At 32.6% G+C, this 23,797-nt stretch overlaps 1 protein-coding gene and 1 pseudogene across 1 annotated transcript in view; one reads left to right on the top strand and one right to left on the bottom strand.

Annotated features, from left to right (window-relative positions):
• LOC105290172 (metabotropic glutamate receptor 8-like) overlaps positions 1-23,797 on the top strand; it is a 102,039-nt gene that overhangs the window by 1,055 nt on the left and 77,187 nt on the right. The window lies entirely within an intron of this gene.
• Positions 6,740-6,852, bottom strand: LOC111737983 (annotated as a pseudogene).

Here is a 23,797-nt window from a genome sequence, read left to right as displayed (position 1 = left end):
CTTGACATTTCAGAGATGAGAGTATGTTCAATTTTCAACTGTATATGTTTGGTGCTTTATAGTCAGAGCCATTGTACTTTATTTTAGTATCTGAGATATGACTTTTCCTTGGCACGTCCTTTTATAGCAAATCAAATTGCTTTTCATGGGCGTTACCAACTTTTAAGCACAGAGGACTCAAATGTAATGTTCAAAGTGGAATTCATTCGAGGAGCATTTATATTCTATCCTTATTTTATTCTAGGAGAATTAAAGTATCTAGGAATTTGTAGCTATGCAAATCAACAAACACCAAACATGAAAACAAAACAAAGCTATAAAAGCTGAACAACAGTAGCACAATGCTAGTAGAGTGGTTTTCATTTAGTGATATGAAATGTCAAATGTCAGAAACCCTCAGAATAAATGATTTGCCTTCAACATAATGTAATAATCAATCATAATTATAATAATTAGAAAAACAATTATACTTATAAACTAATAAATTGATAATTTGAACAATTGACAAGAATATAGAAAGTAACAAATACAGTCAATACTGGTGTTTTTGATAAGTGTTCATTTCAAATAATTAATGGATATAGTCCTACAGAATGGTTTATGTGTGACAAGGCAGAGATTCTGGTTCATAGCTGCTTCCAGCATTGTGAAAACTGGTAGTGGTGAAGTAACATAAATCTAGCCAGACCCTGTTGGATTTTGCCTAGCTCTTAACTTGGGCTATGAAGATAGTCTCTTGGCCTGAGCAATTCATCTGAAGCTTCTTTCATTATTTGTATACTTTGCCTATTCACATCTTGCTGTTGAAACCCCGTTTGCAACTTAGCACAGTGTCATGGGATTAGGCTATAAATTATACCTTGCTCCGCTCTATTCACATGGACCAGATTAAGCTTCCGATGAATCTATTGAGAAAATAAATTACATCTGTTTCGTTCTATTGGTGTTTCTGTTCTAAATAATTTTATTTATTGCTCTTCGTATTTGTTTCATTTGTGTTTTCTTGAGTTTTGAGATCGTAATTTATTCTAACTGCTCTCACCCCCTTTGTTTTGAGTTATAGGCAACACATTCTTCAATTCCATGATATTCTTCTGTAAATAAAAGTCATCTATGTCCACAAACTGGAATCTCAAATTCCAATTTACTATTTTCTTCTTGCACTTATTCTATTATTCCTCAAACAGAAAATAGAAAATTCTTTGAAAATGTGAAACATTAACCATGTGATGTTCTTAAAGTATTTAAAGTTATGTAATATAGTGCCTTAAAAAATAAGATATATAACAATAAAGAGGAAAATGAAACAAACCCGAAAAGAAACAAAAGACTACTTTTAAAGACATAAAAGAATTTTAATTTTATTTATTTCTTGCTTATGTTATATCAATATACTTTGCTTTTTTCTTGTTCTTTTCTTCCACGCCACTCTTTTTGTCTGATTTATTCTTTAGTGGTTTCTCCAGAACTTAACTTTCCATGTTTTTGTTTTTATCTACAAAATTTTCGATATTCTTATGTCTGCAGTCATATATTTACAGATTAGGAAATGCAACTCACTATTCCTTCAAACTGAAACCAAAAAACTTAAACATTTTTAGAAAGCTCTATTTATCTCAACTCACTCTAAAGCTTATTTATTTGAGAAAAGACTTGATATATAGCATTCTTCTAAAAATATAAAACATTGATAAATTATTATATATGTGCATGTGGAAGATAGGCTTTGACATTAGAAAAAAATCAATAGCAAAAGCATACTAAGAGATTTAGAAGTAAAGAAGTAATGCCTTTGTCACATCATCTGTAGTCTGATGAGTAATGAGACTACATTACCCTGCCCTGGCAATGAAAAATACATTCAACTTTTATCTTGAGTTTGAGTGTACTCTTACAGTTTGATTGATAAGCTATCACTGATTTGCTTTCCAGCTATATTCATAGTTACATGTGTGCGATTTTCACAAACATTATCACCCACCAAACCTCTGGAGACAGTAAAACAAGCTTGCGTGCTGGAAAGCAACTGAGTCATATTTCATATTGTAATCGATATGAGTGGGTTAATCTCCAATTACTTAATCTGAGTCTTAGTTCAGATTATTAGGCTGGATTGGATGTATTAGAGAGTTCATATCATGTTTTGGGAGATAGAGACACATTTGAATCTGTGTGAAAACAAAGTGTTGCATTGAGATTTATTCATTCATATGATAAATTCACTTTTCAGAATCGCTTTTGGTCAAACAAAATATTGTGTCAGGGAACACAAGGCAGCAAAGCTGACATTTTAATATTATGTATCCATTTTTGAAATAACAAACAGGATATTTTTAGAGCTACATCACCAACTTAACAGGTGTGCAGAATCTCTGAATAACAAAAGTCAGTTGACATTACTAATTAGAAGTACTGTGCTTATTTAATTAATATCACCAAAAAGAAAACAGCACATATACTATATCAATCATAATAATGAGACTTTAGCAATGATATACTAGAGCTATATATCTTCTGGAATAAATTTTATACAGAGAATAAAACATTTGAAGTTTTTTCAAATAATTTATCTATTGTTCATTTTAGTTATTTTAGACTAGGAAATAGAAAATAGTATATTTAACCTTAATCCTAACAGTTGATTTTCTGAATGAGTTTCCTTACAATGGTGGTGCCTGGCTCAGGGCTGGGCAGGGGTGGCCAAACCCTCCCCATCCTCCTGGATTTCTGGGAGTGGGAGTAAAAACCAAAAAATTTAAGGCTGAGACCACTGTTATGTCCTGGATGCAACAACCTGGAAAATCGTATTAATCATAGAAACAAAAATCCCCCTGCACTCAAAAAAGAAATCAAATGAACAAAAATAAGACGCCCACCTCACAGCTCTCAGGATGATGTGATTGCTATAACTGGAGTCTTTGATCAACCCTGGACTCAGTCATCACTTGAGGTCTCAATGATGACCTCTTGCTTGGTCCCATAATCTTTTCTTGGTGCAGGTCCAAGTGATGTCACAGATAGGATGGCAAGGAGACACTTCGCATGCTGAAATACTCAGTGAGGAGGAGGGGGATGAAGTCTGCTTTTTGTTCCATGCAGAAAATAGGAGAGATGTCAAATATATTTTGGGGAGAAGAATAACAGCAGCCACAATGACAGGCAGAGCAAGTAGATTCCTGAAGAGGAGTGGGGATTGGTGTTGGCAGCTGATAATGATGCTTCCTATGCTTGGTAGACTTGCCCTGTTCCAGCACTGGAGTATGAATTCATCCATTCAGTAGTCAAAAAATCATTTGAAGTAAGGTATTACTGACTTATTTTTACAGATGGGGAAAATGAAGCTCAGAGAAATACGTTTAATATGTTATAAAACAGATTTAAAACCTGATCTGATTCCAAAACCTAATGTTGATTTAAAGATGGAAATTTTCAGAATGCCCAAGCAAAATATGGCTTTTAAGCTATGTAGGATGATTTTGTTATTGAAAACTAGAAAATTATAGTGACATAGAAAATAGGTACATTTTCATATTTAAATGTAAACCAAACCAACAACATATATAACCATTTTAAATGCATACAATCAGTGAAAATGGTTCGAACAACACCTGACATATAGTAAGTACTCAGAAATGTTGTCATTATACATTTTCTGTTTCATTTCAAAGGGAGGTTAAATGGATAGTGAAGCCTAGAAAGCATGTATAATGAAGATAAAATACACAGACCTGGATTTTGGAGTATTGATGTGCAAATCAAATTTGCTTTATTAAATTTATACTTTTATTTCCTAGTGCCTATAAAAATTGAGATTTAGATTAGATAATTTTAAGATTGTACGTTAAAGACATTTTTAGAGCAGTTTTAGGTTCACAGCATAATGAGGGGTAGATATAGATATTTCCACATATCCCTCCACCCACACATGCATAGCCTCTACCATTATCAAGACACTCATCAGAGTGGAACACTCGGTATAATTGATGAATCTACATTGACACGTCATAATCACTGAAAGATCATAGTTTACCTTAAAGTTCACTCTTGGTGTTACGCATTCTATAAGTTTTGACAGATGTATGACATTCTTTCACTTATTATTTGCATTTAAGTTACCTCCATGTCTTTTCATGATTTCATAGCTCATTACTTTTTCATGCTGAATAATATTCCATTGTCTGGATTTGCTACAGTTTATTTAGCCATTATCTAGTGAAGGACATCTTGATTGCTCCCAAATTATGAAAAAGCTGCTATAAACATTCATGTGCAAGTTTCTGTGTGGACACATTTTCACCTCCTTTGGGTAAATAACAAGGAGTGTAGTTGCTGGATAGTATGGTAAGAATATGTTTAGTTTTGTAAAAACAGCCACCCAACTGTCCTTAAAAATGGTTGTATCATTTTGCAGTCCCACCAGTACTGAATGAAAGTTCCTGTGGCTCCACATCCTCTCCGGCATCTGCTGTTATTAGTATTCCAGTTTCTGGCCATTCTAGTAGATGTGTAGAGGCATCTCATTGTTTTAATTTGCATTTCCCTAATGACATGTGATGTGGAGCATATCTTTATATACTTATTTGATCTGTGTGTATCTTCTTTGGTGAGGTGTCCATAAGGTCTCTGGCCCATTTCTTAATTGAATTATTTGCTTACTTATTGTTGAGTTTTAAGTTCTTTGTATATTTTTGATAATAATCCTTTGTTAGATGTATCATTTGCAAATATTTTCTCTCAGTCTGCGGCTTGTCTTCTCATTCTATTGATATTGTCTTTCACAAAGCAGATTTTTAAAATTTGTATTAAGTCCAGATTATTCATTTTAAGAGTTTTATAGTTTTGCATTTTATAATTAGGTCTATAGCCTATTTGAGTGAAGATGCTCTAATTTTTTATGAAGTGTATAAGGTCTGTCTAGATTCTTTTTTTTTCATGTGGATGTCTAATTGTTCCAACCTTATTTTTAAAAAATAACTTTGCTCCAATGTGTTGCCTTTGCCTCTTTGACTATATTTATCTGAGACTATATTTATCTGAGTCTATTGCTGAGCTCTTATTCTGTTCCATTCATCTATTTATCTGTTCTTTCACCAGTATCACCTTGTCTTGATCACCGTAAGTCTTAAAGGCAGATAGTGTCAGTTCTCCAACTCTGTTCTTCTCCTTTAATATTGTGTTGGCTACTTTGGATCTTTTAGTTAATATTTTGTTGAGGATTTTTATATCTATGTTCATCACAGATATTTGTCTATAGTTTTCTTCTAATGTCTTGTCTGGTTTTGGCATGAGAGTGATTATGGGCTCATATAATGAATTAGGGAGTATTCTCTCTGCTTCTATACTCTGAAATAGATTCTTCCTGAAATGTTTGGAAGAATTTATAATAAACACCTGTGGTCCTGGTGCTTTCTGTTTTGGATGGTTATCGATGATTGATTTAATTTCTTTAATACATATAGGCCTATTTAGATTGTTTATGTTTTCTAGTGTGAGTATTGTCATGTGGTGTCTTTCAGGGAGTTAATTAATTTCATCTAGGTAATCAAATTGGTGACCACAGAGTTGTTTATAGTATCCTATTATTATCGTTTTAATGTTTATGAGATCTGTAGTGATGTCTCTTTTTTATATCTAATATTAGTGATTTGTGTCCCATCTCTCTTTTTTTGTCCTTAGCCTGGCTAGAATCTTATAGATTTTATTGATTTTTTAAAAGAACCAGCTTTTGTTTTTTTTGAATTTCTTTATTGATTTCCTGTTTTCGATTTTACTGATTTCCACTCTAATTCTTATTATTACTTCTGATTACTTTGAATTTAATTTGATACTTTGAATTTGAATTTAATTTTGACTTGATTTTTTTGTTATTTTAATTAAGTTTATTGGGATAACATTAATAACGTTATATAAGTTGCAGATGTGCAACTTTATAATACGACATCTGTATAATCCATTGTGTGTTTACCACCCAAAGTGTAGTCTCCTTTCATAACCATATATTTGACTCCCTTTACCCTCTGACCTCCTTCCACTCCCTTTGCCTCTGGTAACCACCATTCTGTTGTCCTTATCTATGAGTTTGCTCATTTGTTGCCTTTTGTTTTACATCCCATATAATTATTTTTTTCTAATTTCCTAAGGTGGAAATTCAGATCATTATTTTTAGATCTTCTTTTTCAACATATTGTACATTTCCCTATAAGCACTGCTTTGATTACATGCCACAAATTTTGATAACTTTTGTTTTCATTCATTTATTTAAAAATATTATTTCATTTTTCTTGAGGTTTCTTCTTTGACCCATATGTTGTTTAGAAGTTTGTCACTTAATATGCACGTACTTTAGGCTTTGTCAGTTATCTCTGTTATTGATTTCTAGTTTAATTCCATGGTGATCCAAGAGCAGACATTGAATAGTTTCTATTCTCTTAAATTTGTTAAGGTGTCTTTTATGGCCCAGAATGTGGTCTATCTTGGAGAATGTTTCATGCGAACTTGAGAAAATTGTGTATTTTCTGAATGTTGGATAAAGTAGTCTATAGATCTTCATTCTATCCAGTTGATTGGTCGTATTGAGTTCCACTATGTCCTTATGAATTTTCTGCCTGCTGGATCTGTCCATTTCTTTCTTTTTTTTTTCTTTTCTTTTCTTTTTTTTTTTAGATGAGGCAACCCTTGGCTGACCTCACAGATTTCAAAGACTTTATCAGCTTACAATCCCTTATTTTTTATTTTTTTACATCTACAGCGCCTGGTCTTCCTAGGGGTCTCCCATCCAAGTACTAACCAGGCCCGACCCTGCTTCCGAGATCAGACGGGATCAGACTTGTTCAGGGTGGCATGGCCATAGACAAGGCTCTGTCTATTTCTGATAGTGGAGTGTTGAGGTCTCCAACTATGATAGTGGCTTCATCTATTTCTTCTTGCACTTCTATCAGTTTTTGCCTCCCATAGTTTTATACTCTGTTGTTAGTCTCATACACATTAAGAATTGTTATGTCTTCTTGGAGAAGTGGCCACTTTATTATTGTATAATTACCTTCTTTATTTATAATTTTCTTTTCTATGAAGTCTGCTCTGTCTGAACTTAATATAGTTACTCCTGCTTTCTTTGATTTGTGTTAACAAGACATATTTTTCTTCTTCCTTTTACTTTTCATCCCTATGAGTCTTTATATTTAAAGTAGGTTTCTTGAAGACAACATATAGTTGGGTCTTGTTTTTTAATCCACTCTGTCAAACTCTGTCTTTTAATTGGCGCATTTATACCATTGATGTTCAAAGCGATATTTGATATTGTTGGATTAACATCATCTACCATATCTGTTATTGATTTCTATTTGTTGCCCTGTACTCTGTTTTTATGTTTGTCTTCTACTCTTTTTCTGCCTTTTGTGATTATACTTGAGCATTTTATTTGATTCCATTTTTTCTCTTTTCTTAGCATATCATTGTCCTTCTATTTTTACTTTTTTAAAATGGTTTCCCTAGAGTTTCCAAGGCACTACAACTAATCCAAGTCTACTTCCTAATAACACTATATCACTTCAAATGTAGTATGAGAACCTTATAATAGCAAAACAATCCTAACTCCTCCCTTCTGTCCCTTGTGTTGCTGCTGTCATTTATTATTTATTTCACTTACGTATAAGCATATATAAGTATATATATGATCAAATACATTGCTATTATTTTAAACAAATATTATCTGTTAGGCCAATTAAGAATAAGAAACAAGTTTTTATTTTATCCTCACCCATTTCTTCTTTGATTCTCTTCTTTTGTTTATGTCATTTTTTCTTCTCTCTAAATAACTTCTTTTAACTGGCAACACATTCCCTTAATTTTTGTTTATTTGTGAAAGTCTTTTTACTCCTTTGCTTTTGAATGATAATTTCTCAAGTTATAGTATTCTAATGGTATTTTAAGTTGGTGGGGTTTTTTTCCTCTCAACAATTTAAATATTTCACGCCACTCTCTTTTTTGCCTGGTTTCTGAGAAGTCGGATGTAATTCTTATCTTCTTTCTTCTACATGTAAGATATTTTCCCACATCTGATTCTTTCAGGATTTTTATTTTATCTTCAAGTTTCTGTAGTTTGAAAATTATATACCCAGGTAGGATATTTTTTGTTTGCTTGCTTGTTTTGCCTTTGTCTAGCTTGGTGTTCTGTCATTATTTTTTTCAAATATTTTTTCTGTTTTTTTTTTTTTTTCTCTCCACCTTCCGGGCCTCCCATTATGCATACATTACACCTTTTGTAGTTTTCTCACAGTCCTTGGATATTCTGTTCTGTTTCTTTCAGTCTTTGTTCTCTTTGCTTTTCAGTTTTGAATGTTTCAGTTAAGGTATCCTTAAGCTCTTTCCTCGGTCATGTTCAGCCTTCTAAGCTAATCAAAAATAATCTTTATTTCTGTTATAATTTTTATCTCTGGCATTTTTTTAGTTCCTTGTTAGAATTTCCATCTCTCTGCTTACATAGCCCATTTGTTCTCGCATGCCATCTACTTTATCTATTAGAGTCCCTAGCGTATTAATCATACTTGTTTTAAATTCCCAGTCTGATAATTTTAACATCTCTGCCATGTGTGGTCCTTATGTTTGTGCTGTCTCTTCAAGTAGTGCTTTTTACCTTTTGCCATGCTTGGTAATCTTTTCTTGATAGCTTGACAAGATGTGTTAGGTTAAAGGAGCTGCTGTAATTAGACTTTTAATATTGTAGTAGTAAAATATTATGTAGTAGTAAAGTATGGGGCTGGGGAGAAGCATTTTATAGTTCAATGTTATGTTTAGTCTTTTGATAAGCTTATACCTCTGGACTGTGAACTTCACAAGTATTTCTCAGTATTTATTTATTTATTTATTTATTTATTTATTTATTTATTTTTAAAATTTGCCTTCAGTAGGACAAAATGACTAGAATAGGCTGGTTTGGGTATCTTCTTTCTCCCAAGTCAGTTAAGCTCTGCAATATACCAGAAGGTTAGGCTCTGGTTAACTAGTTTCCCCTTTGGACAGGCCTTGCACTAAAGAAAGTGCTCTGGCACATTTCAGAATAGTTCCTTTTCCTCTCATCCTGCAGGAAACATGAGATTTTTCTCTCTTCACTTTTAGAACTTACTCTAGCTCCTGGAAATAAATCTCACAAAATTGTATGCCCCCTTATGACTGGGTCCCACGGAGTTTTAACTCTTAGAGGTGTCTGCACTGAGCCTCCAGCAGTTACAGTTCAGGTTTTCCTACTCCAGCACTGGTTCTCTAGGTGTTTCTGCAGGAGAATCTCTGCCCCTGTAAGCTCCTTTTTGTCTCTCCAGTTCTTGGAGGCAGTGGTATGTTCTGTGTCTTCACTTCTCTTTGGAATCTTGGAAGCGTTGATGACTTCTTGGTCTGTTCAGCTTTTTATCTGCCACTGAGATGGAGTGGCAACTTCTAAGCTCCTTACATGCAGAACTGGATAGTAGTATTTTGATAGCCAAAAATGAAAGATAGTATTCCAGGCAGAGGCAAAATAGAAGTAAATAGAGAAAGTCAAAATATATAATTAAGAACGATAAATACAAAAATTGAATGTGGTATATAATTTCTGAATGGGCGTTTTATGTAACGCTCAAAAGGCAGATTGGGCAGAGGGTCTGAGGACGTAAAGTTCAATTACCAAGTTCTATCATGTAAGAAACAAATATTTAGAATATTTTCATCTGGCCCTGATTTATATGTGCAAGAAGAAAAAGAACAGCCAGTTGTAAGCCCTTTATGGTGGTCAAGGAATGACATTATGATAAATGACTTCAGTAGGGCTAGAGAAAACAATGGTTGGATAATAGAAAAAATACACACACACACACAGTGGCTGATACAGGGTATGAAATCCAACTGAACAAAATTAGAGAAATCAAGAAGAAAACGTCTTAAGCCGGGTGTTACAGTTTTAGACATATATCGCTCCTACTTTGGCTGTGTCTCACAGGACTTAGTCAGCAGGCAGTTGGAAATGTTGTACTAGTTGGTGAGTAACAAGATCAGGATTGAAGTAGAACAATGGTGTTCGAGATCAGGGAATGATTGGGTTATCTGATAGGGAAAGATAAGTCAGAAAACATTAAGGATAGAACCATGGGCAGAGTTAAGGGAACCAAGAAAGAAGAGAGAGAACCAACATTCATGACAATAGGAGAGAAACAATAGTCACAGTTTTTCAAGATGTCAAGAAAGGGATGTTTCAAAAACAAAGATGGATTTAGGAAAGGTCATTGTATTTGAATGCTAATGCTTCTCTCCCAGCATGTTTAAGATGAGTACATTGCAATGTCTAGTTTGCATGGTGATTCAGAGAGCGTGAAACACTGTTTTTAAAGGATTGATCAAGAGAGAAAGAACAGAAAGAATGTAGCAGCTAAAGAATATAACTATGTCACAGACTATTTTCAAGGTCTGGGAGACCAGGGTATATTTATAACTAATATAGTATATTAATTATATTAATTAGATTATGGTATAGCATATTATACACTAAATATAGTATTTTTTTATTCCTTCTCCTCATCTTTTTTGTATCTATGATTACATCCATAATCTCAGAATAAAGGCTGTGGATTTGAATTTTTTCCCTTTTTTCCCTCCTATAATTTAGACTCGTCAGCTATCTGTAAATTGTATTGGCTATCCCGTAAAAACTGTTCTTGAACAGTTTTTAATTAATTCACTATTATTCTGTCTTCTAAGTCTTTAATGTATGTTTTTATAATTATTAATTATCCCCTCTTTTACTAGTTTTATGTTATTTTTGCCTAGCTTCTAAAGTTGAATACTAAGCCCATTAATTTTTTTTATTTCTTATTTTTATAATAAAAGCATAGACAAATAGATTTTTTTTCTAAGTACAGAATGCTGTATGCAATATTCTCATTATCTTTTACTTCTAAATGGCCCTAATTGCAATTTTGACGAGTTTTAGAGAGAGTTGTTTAATTTCTAAGTGGTTGCATCTATGTTTATATCACTAATTTATTTGTTTTCACATTTAGTAGAAACCACTATCAGAAAACATGGTCTAACCAGGTTGTTTTGTTTGATTTTAATCTATTAAAATTTCTTTATGATCCATTTTTAAGTACATTTTCTCTGAGCTCTAGAATTTGTCAATTTATCATTCTTTTCTATTTTTTTCCAGTCATTATTTTCCTTGTTGCTGATAAAAGCATATACAAGTTATATTTTCATTGAAACCTGGTGGTTTTGAATCCAGATGATTGTAATTGTATTTTTTTGGTTTACATTATATATCTTTTTAAACTATTTTTTGATAGTTGTATCAGCTTTGTGACTAAGTTTACTCATATTTTGGTCAATTTCTCATACACTTCAATAATCAGGATCATGTCTTTTATATCATGATTCCTTTTCTGAACTTTTCAAATTTGCTTTGATTTTCGCCAGAATGGATTACATATTCGAGCAAATTTTTTCCAATAAAATCTTGTTTAAATGTTAGGTTTTCTCAGTGAAGGTATATCGGACAAAGTTTTCCTCTAGTCCTCAAATGTGAAAGTAAATTTGACAAGTATCTCTTTTATTAATTAAGTGATCATAAGAACGTCTTCTAAAAATATTATGGTTCATTTTATTCCTCATCTGTGTTGTGGTGGAAATATTTAAGACTATCTTCAGTTTTATTTTTTGCTGGATAAACTTTTTGGTCTCAAGATTTGCATTTGGGTTTTCTCTAATCTTATACCTTTTACCAAAAACATGTTTTATCAGTTCCTTGCATTAATTTTGCCTTTCTATTTATTCATGTAGATTTCTCTTCGGCAGAGAAGTGTTTTATTTCTTTATACCTTTGATTACATTTTTGCATAACAGTTATTTTGGTTATTTCTTTAGAAATGTTAGTTATCTATAAATTTTTTTATAATCACTGTCTCCTATTTTCTTCCATATTTTCCATCATTCTTTCTATTTCTGTGTTTTTTTCCTAAATGGTTTGAGAAGATTTACAAGTTCATCTCTACATCAATAATTTAATTTTATGCAAATTCTATTCTTCACCCTAGTGCTTCCTGTATGGATTTTTGATTGGCATTTTATTTTTACCTCTCCTGCACTTCTCTGTTTCTTACAATTAGACTTGTTAACTTTTCGTTTTAGCCTATTATTATTTAAAATGTTTATTAAATTTACTTGTACATACGATTTTTAACCATCCATCAGTCCAAAAATGGCAGCCCCAATATATGTGTCCCTGTTTTCAGTGACTAAAAGTGACTACATTCAACTCTTTAACTAATTGTTCCTTGATATATTTTACTTCGTATTTTTAAATAACTTGTCTACATTTACTTTGTACTTCCTAGTTTTCTGCTATGTTAGTTTGTATTGACTTCTCACTATGGGATATGAAGAATTATTTCTTTAATACCTGCGCTCCTCTGACATTTACACTTCCTGTCCTGCTATCTTCCCATATTGATAAACTATAACTTACATTTGCATTGTGTGACATCTAATATACTTTGACTACATTTGATTACTTGGAAAAATTTTTGTTGTTCCTTTCACTAATAATCAGCATTTAAAGAATCATTTGATTGCTTAGCATTTTCTTTGTCTTTCTTTTTACATATTTAAAACGAATTCACTTCCAAACTTTTCAGCAGAGGACATCTGGTTAGCTATACTATTTATGTTCTTAGAGACACCTCTCCAGCTTTTTTAATTTCGAGTGGTTTATCTCCAAAGGTAAGGTATAGCTTATATCTCAGCACCTCCCATTATCATAATTCTGAGGATTTTCTTCGCATTTCTTTTGTGTTGTAGCTCCTGTTTCCTATAACCCAACTTCTCATCTTCCTTCATTTATTCTCTTGTTTAGGTACAGCACATCAACAGATAGCTTCCTGAGGCTGAAAATGAAAGGTCTATTTTTCGGAGAACTTGCATATATAAAAATGTCTTCATTTCAGTGTTATAGTTAAACAATAGGTTGCCAAAATATAGGTAGGAAAGTATTTTATTTTAGAATTTGAAGATTTGAAGTCATCACTTCATTGTTTTTCTGGCTCTAGGGCCATTCTGATACTCCGTTCATTCTTTGTAACATTTTTTTTGGAGGAGGGCAGTCTTCAGACTCTTCAAGAGCTCCTATTTGTCCTCCTTATTTGGAAACTCAACAGAATATAGCTTGATGTGCGTATATTTTTATTTATTGCGTTGGACACTCAGTAGGACATTTTAATCTAGATTTTCATATCCTTATCTTCTGGGAAAATTTTTTATTTGATAATTCTGACTCTTCATTTATTTTTTTTGGAATTCTTATAATTTAGGTCTTGGACTTCTTGTTCTAATTCTTTATTCTCTCTCGATTCCTTTTTGTATGTCTCTTTGATCTGCTTTTTGGGAGATTACCTCTACTTTATGTTCTAATTCTATTGATTTCCATCTCTGAAATTATAATTCAAAAGTATAATTTTAATTCCATTATCTGGAATTATAACTAATTATTTATGTAATTATAAGTATATTATTAATTATAATTATTATAATTAATTTATAAAAATTCTCTCATGATCTCTGAAGGTTCCTTTGTAAACAAACTTCTTGTTTTATGCATACATTTTTTAAAAATCTCTGAAATTATTAATAATTTTAGATGCTTTTCTCTCTAGGCATAGCCTCTATTTACTTAAACTACGTTATTCCTGTTTGTTTGATTTAATGTCTACTTTTTATGATAGACAATTTCTTCATGCCCAGTGAAGATTGGATTCCACTCATATTTAGAGTGCACTAAAAAGTTGATTAAAAACTCTGTACATGGAATGCGTTTGTTGACTGGATATCACTGGGAAATCACCTAATGTTAAAATGTTTAGATCTTTTCTTTTAGGCCAATGGAGCTAAAAGTCTCCCAAAGATAATTCTCTAAATGCGCTGCTTAGAGGATGTAAGCTAGGCTAATAGTATTTTGTGAATCAGTTAGGGGAAGAGGACTGGAAAACTTATAGTTCAGTATTCATATTTTCACTTATCACAACTAATTTAATGTGCTACCTAATCCTAACTGTGCCAGGTGTCCTGTATCCAAGAGGCCCTATGTTTTATCTCGCCAAAGAATAAATCTCTAGCTTTCTGCCAGAAAGGGAAAAAGAAAGTAGCCCAACTTCAAAAACATCGAATATTTGATAACATAATTTTCATATTGAATTTCAGTCTTTTCTAAATTGGCTAAGTTATTCATGTGCACAAACATCATTTCATTCATTTATATATTTTTAGTACCTATCATATCGTTTATACTGTTACTGCAATTCATATTTTTGAACAAATAAATAAATAATTACTTCATAAATTGAGGAAACCCTTAGCCAGTTATGACTGATTAAAAATATTTCACTTCTGATGTCCTAGAGCTCCGCTCCTTTTCTTATTTTGTTGTCTTGGTTCTGGTATGTTGTCTGTGTCAGAATAAGCATGTCAATATCATTTAGGCTTTTCCTACAAGTTCCAGCCATTCAGTTTTTACATCTGCCGTTAGTCCAAGTTACATTCTGAGCACAGTCTTTACACTGTATTTCCTCAGCTGTAGTTACTACTTTGTTCTAACAACTGCAGTATAGATACAAACAATTCTGAAAAAAAAATATTAAAGTGTGTTTTCATGAGACACATTCCCCAAAAATGCCAGCCGCAGTCTCCTATTTTACCATTCAATTTCTCTTTCTTCTCTGTTCTTTTCTTCTTTGTCACTTTGTTCATGCTGTACTCTCTCTTAATCCGTCTATTCTACACTGTACTCGATGAGAAGAGTCTTTCATCTCTAGGTTTGGGGCTGAAATACAACATCATGTTCTCTCCATTTTTCAGAACTCATGTGTCTTTATGACATGTCCCAATTGTGATAGTTCTATTCCTCCCTGTCTGCAGGAGCCTTTTTTGGTTAGTATTTAACAGTTTCATATCTTTTTCTATGTGGGTAGAATATATAGAGTTATGCAATCCCTAAGAATTCAATATGGAATACAGATTTTTTTTAAACAAGCGCTTTCTCTTTTTAATTCAGACAAAGTATATAAAATTTTGCCTATATTCATTTGGGATTATGTTATGTATATCTTTCAGGCCAGAAGAGTACCATTTAGTGTTAGTTTGAATAAAGCATATTAAATTGATAAAATAACCTTTATGATGTTCTTATAGGAATGAAATAGCCAGAGAATCTTAACTAGAGACAATGTTTCACTGTAATGATTAGGAGAGGCAAGGAATCACTAGGATGTGTTGTACTTAAATGTTTACCTTATTCTAGATGTTTGCACTGGGTCTGGTATGAACAAATTTTTTAAATAAATAATCACTAAATTATTTTGACTCTTCTTTCTAAATATGGTTTAGACTTACTCTTTTTATTGCTGTTCCCAGTAAACTGACTGCCTTGGTCTCACATGCTCTTTTCCTGCTCTCGTGGAGGGCCACACTCCTTTTACCTGGACTGTTATTTCGAATGCCTTATATCTACTCCACTGTCTCCTTTCTCCTCTGCTCCCTATCCTTGAAGTTCCTAATATAGTCAATTCTTTTTTAAATTGCTGACCTATCATGTGTCATGCATTCCCCTGGGAGCCATTGCAGAGAGGCAATAAAATGCTATGATTGCATGTGTGGCTTCAGGCCCCTTCCATCATTTAATAACTGTGCAATGTGGGCTAAGTGAAACAAAACAGTGGCGAGGGGATATGCCTAACTCACAGGGTTGTTAAAAGCATTTAATGTTAATTGCTTAGGACAGTTCTGACATACAGTGTTAGCTTTCTTCATCATCATCATCTTCATCATCATCATCATCATTTTATATGTTTTGTTTGCTTAGCAATTTAAAATTCTTGCTACTGAAAATATTCTTTCCAAACCCCTTTGTCTACCTTTTCACATTCTACAGGCATTTACTTTCTGTACCTTTCCATGGATTTAGTTCTATATATTTTGAGTGATATGGACTAAGATCAAAATGGAGAAGTGTTTTGCACTAAATGTCTATTGCGTTTTTCGAAATATCACAAAATGTTTTATAATGAATTATCTTAATTTCCGCATGCATTAATAATCAACTTAGTGCAGGAAAAATAAGACATGTACATAATTAAAAGGAATATTCTAAGAGTTTACCAAATTGCCAGCGGAGTATTAACCCTGAGCTGATATGCATATTATTTACTTCTACTTATTATTAGCAATGAAAGATTTTCTTAATTAAATTTAGTAATCACAAAGTAATGTACACTATATTTAATGTGGCTATTCATATATGACATCTAAGTCATATTTTCAGATTTAGCTAACATTTAAACTAAAAATATAAATGCCTTTAAGTAGTATTCAGAAAAGATCCAACACACCATATCCTGAGTGGTTAAAATAGTCATTTTTAAAGTAAAGATACAGATGAATTAATTCTAAGTGAAAAAGATTTTATCTAAGGAAATTATTTGAAACTCTAATTTTGGTCATCTAGAATATAATTATGAACATAGTAGCTGAATTCTAGTTCAATGGCTTATGATTTAAAATGACCACTTGTAAAAGCATTCAAATTAGAATTTTTATCACAAGTTCAAAATTAAGAAAAAAAAGTATTCTGCTTTAATAGTATTGCTACAAATACCACACACTCCCTGGATATTTGCATATGCACTGTCTTGGGGTAAAGCTCTACCATAGGGTTAGTGAATCCATTTACTCAAAGTATTATAGGTCTGACTTCCTATACTCTTCCCCGAAACTACGATCCCACAATACATACCCCAGCATGCACACTCACAGATGTCATCCTCTCCAACCTCAGAGACAAAGACAGAAGGGACCTGCCTGAATGGCTTTCTCTGTAAAGAGCTGTAGTGAAAGATGGGGTATCTCATGTGGTAATTACCAGAAACTGACATTAACAGCTGAGGCTGTGGACAACAAAAGAAAGAAATAGCAGATCTGGATGAAATCCAGAGATGGTGGCTTTTTGCTTATTGCTGCTGACATAATTTTTGGACAAAGAAGCTATATTTAATTATAGTTAGAAAATGGGTGCCATCTTTCTAATGCTGCCTCTCAGTCCTAAATCAATGTATATGCAGAGTTTCTGCCTCTTTTACATTTTCTGTTCACAAAACACTTTCACAAATGTTAACTTGTTAGATCTTTCCAACAACCCTATGAGGTATGTGTCAGGGAGCATAGTCTCCCCAGTATTAATTTCAATGAAGGGATGGATGAAATAATCTAGAGAGCACACAGATTTAGAAAAGAATAAGTTTGCTACTCACATCTACCTACTGCTTAAAGCAATGCCTACTCAAAACAGTAAATGGAGAGTATTTATAAATTTTGAGTAGTCATAGATGTGTTTACCACACATTCTATTTGTTAATCAATTTCTGTATTTACCAAACATTGAATTCCTACTGAATCCCAGTTCTTAATACAGGTAATAGGTAAAAATATCTGTCTCTGAGATTACTACCCTCTCAGTCAGATAGGGAAATAGACACATGAACAAGTAATCATAAGGTAATTCCAAAGAGTTATAATTACAACATATATAATGAAACTTAACGAAATAAAGGGAGGAACATACCTACCTGACTGACATAGGGTAGATCAGAGAAGACTTCACAGAGAAGCTAAATTTTCTCTCAAGAATGTAACCTGGGACTCTCAATTTTCCAATTCTATCCTCATGAAATTTGACCGTGTCTTTGGGAATCACTGATCACTTACTCATCCCTAAAATTATCTATTTGGTTTCTTGGGCCTTGGACTTGATTTTTCCCTAGTTTTCATCTGGCCATGTTTTTTTCATTCTCCTTTACTGATCTTCCTGAGCCTGCTCCTTACATTTAGCTCCTTCCAGGGCTCCATTTGTGCCATTTTCCCTTCACACTTGCCATCACTTCTGTGGGTTGAGAATTCTCTAATAAATATTCATGATCTCAGCTTCCATATGACTGTGCCTTGAAATCTTTACTTCTGGCAAACCTGACTCATGAACACATCTCACGTGTTCATCCATTTATAGAATATCTTGGCTTGGAAGCCTTACTGGAACTTTGAGCTCAGCAGGTCCCAGAGGGAACCAAGTCATGACACAGTCATTCCCTTGTATGCCTCTATTAGTGAAGAACATCATCACCTGTTCACTTGTTCTTTCATTTCTCCTTCATTTATTCAACAAAATTTATCAGTGGCTATGAGAAGTTAGCTACCACATTAGGCTCTGGGATGCAACAATAGAGAAATAGACTTGTCTCTTATTCTCCTGAGAAAAACCAATTTTAAATTGGTGTTTAGCAAAATATGGTTCACTAATTACCTGTATCAGAATCACTGGAAGAAGAAGGGCTTCTTTTTAAAATGCCAGCTGGATGTTTTTTCCCAGACCTTTTGAATTGTAATGTCTAAGAACCGAGGCCCAGGGATATGTATTTTAAATAACTCCTTAAGGGATTTGGAGGAATGTAATGTAAAATTTTAAGAACTACTTATTTAAATAAAAAGAAAGTCAAATAATTACATCCTGTGAAAGTGTCACCAAAGAAGACTACAAGGTGTACTGTGTGAGTGTACAGTCGGAGAGTGATACATAATGGTCAACCATCACCTGGGATTAGACAGGGGCAAGGTTACACATGGCCATGTAGTTGGAAATTGACTAGATACAAGTGGTGGAAGTAAGTGAGATGCTAAGCTGACTCTCAAATCAGAAAGCTGGATGCTATTATCCAGTTCCTCTCTTTTCCTCACACCATTCTTATGTTTGTTTTAATATACTTTAAGGTCACCCCTTCTTCGTTTCCACGACTTCTAACATAGCTCACAGGCTCTTGTCTAATTTGGAATTACGGCAGTATTCTCCGAATTGTTATCCTTGTTTCTGTATCACCCTCTTCCCTGATTTGTCACCACAGTGATTTTCAAAATAATATATAAAAACATATATAAAATATATATTTATATATAAAATATTATACGCACACACACAATATCATGTGTTTGCTTAAAATCCTTTAATCACTCTCTATGGCCTTGAGAATAAAGTCAAAACCTGGGGCTACATACAAAGTCCTCCATGCCTGGTGCCATTCCTCAGACTCCTGTGGCCATCACGTTTCACCTGAAATTCACAACAGCCTCAGTGTAATTGACCAGTACCTAGTCTTGGGCTCCTTCAGTCTTCCCTCTACCCTGAAGCCCAGGGATTCTTCTAAAACACAAAACTCATCATATCTGTCCTTGTTATAACCTTTCAGAAGATACCAACTACCACCTTCAAAATAGCATCCAAACTCCCCTCAGTGGCTTGTAAGGTCTTTCATGGTCTAGCATCTCATCTGTTGCCTCAACTACTTCTTGCCACTCCACCCAGTGCTTTAATCTACACTCATGCTGTTCTTAATCCCTGTAGCTTCTCCAGTTTGTCATGGCTTCTTAAGACTGGGTATTAATTTTTTTTTTTTTTCCTTTTGCCTGGTGTACTCTTGAGATCCTTTTCTCTAGTTCATATCCTACACATCCTTGGTTCTTAGACATTACAATTCAAAAGGTCTGGGAAAAAGCATCCAGCTGGCATTTTTAAAAGAAGCCCTTCTTCCAGTGATTCTGATACATGTAATGAGTGAACCATACTTTGCTAAACACCAATTTAAAATTGGTTTTTCTCAGGAGAATAAGAGACAAGTCTGTTTCTCCGCTGTGATTCCCACGTCCATGAAGCCTGGGTTTCGTGGCCTTGCGTGTGCTCCTCCAGCAGCACCATTTCCTGACCCCTCTCTAGATGAATGTGACTGGCCTTTTGCTTATCTTTTTCCCTACCTAAACTCTCTCTGAAGGCCAGGGACCCTGTCTTGGTCACTGCTGAATCTTTACATTGAACCTTGTGCCTTCCACAGAGTGGGCACATAGTATGTTTATTATACAGCAAATAAAGGACTATGTGCTCATACTTCCTGAATGTATCAACTTTGTCTCCTTATTTTTAACATAACAGCTTTATTGAGGTAATTTACATGCTATAAAGTTTTCTTCTTTAAAGTACAGAATTCAGTGGTTTTTTGTATATTCACAAAGTTGTGATGATGACACCACTATCTAATGTTAGACCATGTTCACCACCACTACCTTTGAGCAGTCAATGTCTATTCCTTTCTCTCCTTAATCCCTGGAAGTTGTCTGTCTATGGATTTGCCTGTTCTGGACATTTCATAAAAAAATAAAATTGCACAATATATGGTCTTTGTTACTGACATTTCATTTAGCATGTTTTCATTGTTCATCTAATTTATAGCATCTATTAGTACTTTTTATTTATTTTTAATATTTGGTTGTTTGGATATAGCACATTTTATTTAATTATTCATGAGTTCATGGACATTTGGATTGTCTCTGCTTTTTAGCTATTATAAATAATACTGCTATAAACATTCATGTACAAATTTTTATGTGAATATATGTTCCTTTTTTTTTAATTGAAATTATCTAGGTGTAGAATTGCTAGATCAAATGGCAAGTCTATATTTAACTTTTCAGGAAACTGCCAAACTGTTTTCCAAAACAACTGCACCATTTTTCATTGCCACCAGCAATGTAAAGGGTTTTAATTTTGCCATATCTTTAATAACATTTGATTGTCTCTCTTTGTTATTACAACCGCCCTAATGGATACTGTCGTTTTGATTTGCATTTCTCTGATGACTAATGATGATGGGCATCTTTTCATGTGCATATTGGCCATTCACACATCTTCTTTGGAGAAATAGCTCTTCAATCCTTTTGCTTATTTTTAATTGGATTATTTGTCTTATCATATATATGATTTTTAAAAAAATTTCCCACCCCATGGGTTTTTGCTCTCTACTAATGGCATCTGTTGAAACACAAAAGTATTTAATATCGATGAAGTCCAATTTATTTATTTATTTTATTGCTTATTCTTTCAGTGTCATGTCTTGTCCCAGCACCTTTTGTTGCAAAGACCATCTTTTCTCCATTGAATTTTTTTGACATCCTTGTCAAAAATCAATTAACCATACATGTAAGAGACTATTACTGGGCTCTCAATTTTATTTCACTGATTTGTCTATGTTTTGCCAGTATCATGCTCTTTTGATTATGGTAGTTTTGTTGAAAGTTTTAAAAACCAGAAAGTGTGAATCCTCCAGTTTTGTTCTTTATTTTTGAGTGTATTCTGGTTTTCTTACATTTCCATATGAATTTTAAGATCAGCAAAGAAGGCAGATGAGATTTTCATAGGGATTATGTTGAATCTGACAATCAATTTAGGGAGTATTTTCATTTTAGCAATATTAAATCTTCTGATGCATGATCATGGGAGTTCTTCTTATTTATTTAGGTCTTCTTTAATTTTTTTAAATGATATTTTGTAGTTTTTAGTGAAAAAGATGTTTGCACTTCACTTGTTAAGTTTATTCCTAGGTATTTTATTTTTTTCGATGTTATTGAAAATGAGATTTTCTTAATTTCACTTTAAATTGTATTTTTAAATAAGAGAAGTCTTTGCATTTTTAAGGGTTATACAGATCTGTAATATCACATCAAACCAGGGCTTCGATCTGTGATCATCTCATACATAGTAAATTTTCAAATGACACTAAACCTGCTTACTGCTCTTAAAAGGAGTAGAAAGTTGTATATGACCCAAGCAAAATGGATGAATAATAAGGAAACAATATATATTCACATATGAATATTCTCATATAAATATATTTATATATGACTACAGTTATTGAGAAACTTTATTTTGAGTTGCATTATCAAATTAACTGCAATATGTACTCAATCACATATGAATCATATGATTCACAAAACATGATACCAAATTTGGACATTTTAAATACTCATGTTAATTAAGTACACTTGTTAAGCTTATTGATCATACGGAAATTCATGGGTAAAGCTTTATAAAAAAAATACCCAGTTTCATTGTAAATGTTTGCATATGCAATGTGCCATTACATAAGTTAGATGAAGAGCTGGGGTTTGAATACTGGGGTGGCAAACTAGTCATCAGAATGGTTATTAATACTACGCTTATTTATAGAGCAAGATGAAAAGAACTAATTAAGAATGGTATGAATAGATGTCAATTATCTGTAAGTATTATATTTAAAATTTTCCCACATATATAAAAATCACGTTAATGAATCACATTAACATGTGGAGAAAACACTGTAATGAGGTATTATATTGAATGAGAATTTTTTAAAGAATACTGGAAGTGAGTAAAGTAATGGGGCCTTTAATTGGGAAGTAGTCTTATAGTCCTTTTTTCAGGAGTTATTAAAGCTACACAGAAGAGAATTGTTATATAAAAATAATATCCATTTAAAGAATTTATGAAGCATTACATAGTTTGATTGGTCTGGAAAGAATAAAGATTAAAAAATTTAAGCATACTCAGAAAGTTTTGTTTTGTGGTTGTTGGTATGTATATGTCTGCAGTAATAACAGAATTTGATAGCAGAAATCAGTTAATGGCTTATATCCTATTAATGTATTGGATTGGAGCCTACAGAATGAATCACTGTTGGTAAACATTGTCAAGACAGGAACAAGCTATGGTTTTGTCCCTGGAAGATGTATCTATATAATAATCATTCATTTGTTAAACTACATATTTTAGACAGAAAACATTCTATTCAGAGTAATGTCAAAGGCTAGGATGGTAGATTTTAAATATTTGATGAGATTATGAAAGTATTATTAAAATTTTAATTATGAGTACTTATCTTTCAGAGATAAGTAACCGACCTATGCATGGATAAATTATACAATGTCTGAAACTTTCTTCAAAATAATACCGAAGGAGATGAAACAAGATCAGTCGTAAATTGATAAATGTTGACATGGATGCTGGATACATGGGGCTTCACTGTACTTTCTCTACTTTTATACACATTTGACATTTCCCATAATAAAAAGTTAAAAAATTTTTAAGAAGCATGAATAAGGCTTCTTTTTATACTCATTATGAAAGATGATATAATTTGTTAATATAGCAATGCAAAAGCGTTAAATGATCTTTGTTTATGCTCTGTAGCACAGTTGTGAAAATTAGACAGTTTAATTTACTCTCAAGTAGTATTGCTTTTAATCACCTTTTAATAATATGTGTAAAATAAATTATTTGCCTCAAATATTAAAGTATCGACAAGATCCTGATTCAAGCACTTTCTATTTGTCCTTCTTTGAGGTGGATATTAATTGGTTCCCAGACTTCAACTTTGACATGAAAATACAGTATAGTTATACATAAATAGATTCCTTAATGAAAATAAAGTTATGAATATTTAACATATTTACGAAAACATACTTAGTGTTTCTCCATTATATTAAAAAGCCACATGTATTAGTTGAATATATTGTTTTTTAATTAAAGAAAATTTGCAGCTATTAAAAAATTGTGGTATTTTCCATTATCTTATAACTTTATTTTTTTATTTATAAAAAAAATTTTTCCTTTAGTTCAGTACATAGAAAATTGAAAAAGGAAAATTTAATATTAGATTTCAATCACTATTTATCCTATGTAATAAGGCTTACATGGTATAGCTATATTTCTTTGTCAACAAGTCTTATTTACTTCTGGAAAATAAAATGTATTGTTAATTAAAGAATTAGACATGTGGTTAGACAAACTGAACTTTAACACTCTACTATACTTAAAATTTAATATTTCTGAGATATTTTTGCTACCTTTTTCTCTAAAGTAACATTATAAATCTATTCAAGCCCC

Source organism: Pteropus vampyrus, unplaced genomic scaffold (genome assembly GCF_000151845.1).
Source record: "Pteropus vampyrus isolate Shadow unplaced genomic scaffold, Pvam_2.0 Scaffold33, whole genome shotgun sequence".
Lineage (NCBI taxonomy): Eukaryota > Metazoa > Chordata > Mammalia > Chiroptera > Pteropodidae > Pteropus > Pteropus vampyrus.
The sequence above is the reverse complement of the archived record's forward strand: the minus strand, read 5'-3'. Positions and strand labels throughout refer to the sequence as shown.